This window comes from Patiria miniata, unplaced genomic scaffold, assembly GCF_015706575.1.
Source record: "Patiria miniata isolate m_02_andy unplaced genomic scaffold, ASM1570657v1 HiC_scaffold_5, whole genome shotgun sequence".
Classification (NCBI taxonomy): Eukaryota; Metazoa; Echinodermata; class Asteroidea; order Valvatida; family Asterinidae; genus Patiria; species Patiria miniata.
Genome location: NW_024037072.1, coordinates 6,503,526 through 6,507,288, shown reverse-complemented (window position 1 = coordinate 6,507,288; position 3,763 = coordinate 6,503,526).

Genomic DNA, 3,763 nt, shown 5'->3' with positions numbered 1-3,763 from the left:
TCAACCTTAACCCTAAAAGGGCCGGGGCGGAATCCCCTCAACTTTTTCCGCGATAGCTTAAAAAAAAAAATCGCGACCCGAGCGGTTATGACTTTTTAGCCTGGAGCCTTGCGCATCTTTTGATACCAAAAACATAAAAATTGGACCAGGGGTTGCCGCGTAGCGAGCCCCCCCCCCCCCCCCCCGCCCCTTGGGTGCGCCACTGCATGCACGATATGTCGATTTGCTGTATGGGTCTGATGTTACCGTTTTCTCTTGACTATCCAAATTTCATGAAGAATGCTCGTGTCGATCGAGAGCGCAAGTTGGTGCAGAATTCTCAAGCCTCATAGCCTTACTAAGGTCACCTCAAGCTCCACCCTGAAGGATGTTTTTGAGTAAGTTAAGAGGATCGAAGCATCATCTGCAACAACAGCCGACACTTCAAAAAAAAAAAAGAGGGGGGAAAACCCGCTTCGCCACACCACTTTTGGAGCAAGCTCCACACTAGAAACCGGAGATTTTTGAGAGGCCTAATGGGAAAGGGACCGGCTTCATTTAAATACCAATTCTTTAATTACGCCAATTCATGTTTTTAATACAAAATTACAAAAACTAATACAGTACAATAATCTGCAGCTACAACTTGAAACAAAATTGATACGGTTTTGGATCAAACCTTCAAGTCGGCAATACCTGTATTGGCATCCTGTTTGCTAGTCTGTGTCCATTCGCTGATCAATTATGCAATACATCCGCATCTTGACCTCTAGATTTTGACCAATTAGTGGGCGCTTTCTATATCGGGTCTTCAGTCATTCACCCGATGAGACGTCTTATATAGACATGGATAAAAAAAACTTAGACACAGCAACAAAGGCTGTGTCACGCGCTCTGTATCATCAAGCTGCGCGATGCGCGCCCGGCTGTTGTTGTATTACAAAACATTGCACTCGAATTGACCAATCAAAGGTTTAGTCCTGATTTGGGAATGAAATGACGTCACGATTAATAAAGTTGACTCCAATTGGCTGAGAAGATCGCATAAATCTGCTTGATTTGATATATCAGATGTTATACGGGAGACTTGGTTCCGTGGATAACGAGGATACTCAAACTACCTGTTTACTCACCACTAGGCCTACACAAAGACGAAAACCAATGAAACATGAAATGATCAAAGTGCTACGTCCAAACTTATTCATGGCCCCAACTTTAGCTGGGACCGTTTCAATTTGTATGTGTTCAAGTATAGCCCTAGCTTTTTCTTGCTATAATTTTTGGACAGACTGATTTTTAACTGTAATCACCCCATGAAACATCATGTGGACTTTTATCTTGGTATTACTAAGGGAATAAATGTGTGTGATAATTATCCGAGGCAAAGCCGAGGGTAATTATCGCCCATCCAGACGTTAGGGGCCGCGCCACGTTAGGTATAGGGCACATCAACAATATTACCGAAGAGTACAGACTTGTCCACGATCGACACAAGGGCTTGGTAATTTCAATGACTTGGCTTTTTTTTTCAGTTCAACCCGTGACGAAGAATTTCATTACCGCAGATTTGTATGATGAAATTCAGTCATGCGCGTACTGATCTATAGAACTTGGAACGGGTTCAAGTACTGTTGGTGCCTTTAGTTGTCAGTCACGAGATAGCTGTTGACACGTCTGATTGATCAACAAAAATAAACAAAAAAGTGCTGCGCAATGAAGTGAAGTCGGACGATGTCGGTCTGGTACCCAGAAGCTGAGTGTATATGGAGGAAGATCGGACACTGGGTATCATTTTGTACGTTGACCTGTGAAACACGTGAGATCTTCAATCCAGGCTATGAGGAAGGGCGCCTCTAGCGGTAGGTAGGTAAACGCGCGTGCGGCTGAGGTGAATATTATACACGTGGATTTTATGACATCGGGTGTGAAATGCAAGCGGGATTTATCATTGACCCAAAATCAGTAAAAAGAGGGATAACGGAGAAATCTTGAACACGTTAAATTTCCGATCGTGTTTAATGTTTGAACTACGCGATTTCTTCTTCATGCCCAGCGTACATTCGATGGTCCCCGTATCCCGAGTGCGATTCCGTTACCGAGCGCGCGCGATGCATCGATTATGATAATGAGTAGACTGGATCACGTTTGTAAACACATGTGCATTTCAAACGATAATAGGGAGTCGGGAACTAGCGTAGCTTTTATGGCGGATACCAGTTCAAGCTGGTTCCCGATTCCCTTTTACAGTTCGAAATGCACATGTATGTGTTTACAAACGGGCCTCATGCCACCCTTGTCACGACTATTTTTTTTAGGGAGACCGTTCGCATGTACATCACAATCCTTCTTTTTGCTAACTTCCATTTTTTTTGTACGGAATTTATTTTTTGGGGGGGCTAGACAAAATTTTGGGGGGCTAAAGCCCCCCTAGCCCCCCCCCCCCCCCCCGTAGAACTGGGCCTGCCACGACCCTGCAAGGTTTGAAACGGCCGTTAAAACTAAGTCATTCATCAGGAAACAGGTCAACTCGTACGCGAACCAACTCGTACGCGAACCAACTCGTACGCGAGACAACTCGTACGCGGATTGGTCAACTCGTACGCGAGACAACTCGTACGCCAGCCAACTCGTACGCAAGACAACTCGTACGCGGACCAACTCGTACGCGAACCAACTCGTACGCCAGGCAACTCGTACGCGGACCGAAATAAGAAAATTTAAATTGAACGATGTTTACGATCGCCAAAAGTTTACCCCAAAACACACGCCAAAGTTATCGATTTATCACAGTACACAGTACGATTGTATGACTGAATAACTATGATTGTAGCCATATGTATTTTCAACAGTTTAAATTCCATAAATGCAACGATGTCAAGTTAAAAGTTTCAATGATACAAAAAAACATGATCCATTTTAATTGCGACCGATGTGTAGTGCAATGCTGCGGCATGCGCTTCCAACCACACAGCTAGTGTGGAGAATTTGTCAAGACGTACAACGATTTGATTTACACATATCGCGGGGCCACTATAGCAATGTATTGTTGGAAGTCTACAAATGCAGCGGACATTATACGATTTAAATTCTCACTACGTGGCAATATCTTGTCGTATAGCGTACGGTGTGAGCCAGGATCAGACATCGACAGTGTGCAAGTGGTCCGGCAAAACAAATCACAACTTTTTTGTTATGAGCAAAAAAAGCTGATTTAAAACTGAACTAATTGGGACCACTCAGTAACCCAAATTATCCCCTTAACTTAAGAAAAAAAAGAATGTGCCGGACAACTCACGTGTACGAGTTGGCTCGCGTACGAGTAGGTCCGCGTACCCGCGTACGAGTTATCACGCATACGAGTTGGCCGGCGTACGAGTTTGTCCGTGTACGAGTAGTCCTGCGTACGAGTTGGTCGCGTACGAGTTGGCTCGCGTACGAGCTGACCTGTATTCCTTCATGAATAACTCTTTTAATTATTCCCATTCATAAATACTAGGGTACACTGTCAAAACAAGTTCTTTTAACTTGTAGGCATTTCACCATGAAGCACATAAGTGGTGTTATCAATTATAGAATAAACTGCTTTAAAATATTCCATATCGGCATGATTTTAACCCCACAAAAATACATGTACTTTAGAGGCTTTTTCACAACCATGCGTTTGAGCTAGTCGAGAGTCAGCTGAGCTCAAGCAAGTACTTTCGTGTTTCACATTTTTCAGAGGACTGTCCGATCTTCCCCTATGTACGACCTTCGATACAAACCGATGGAGTGCATGTAGGTT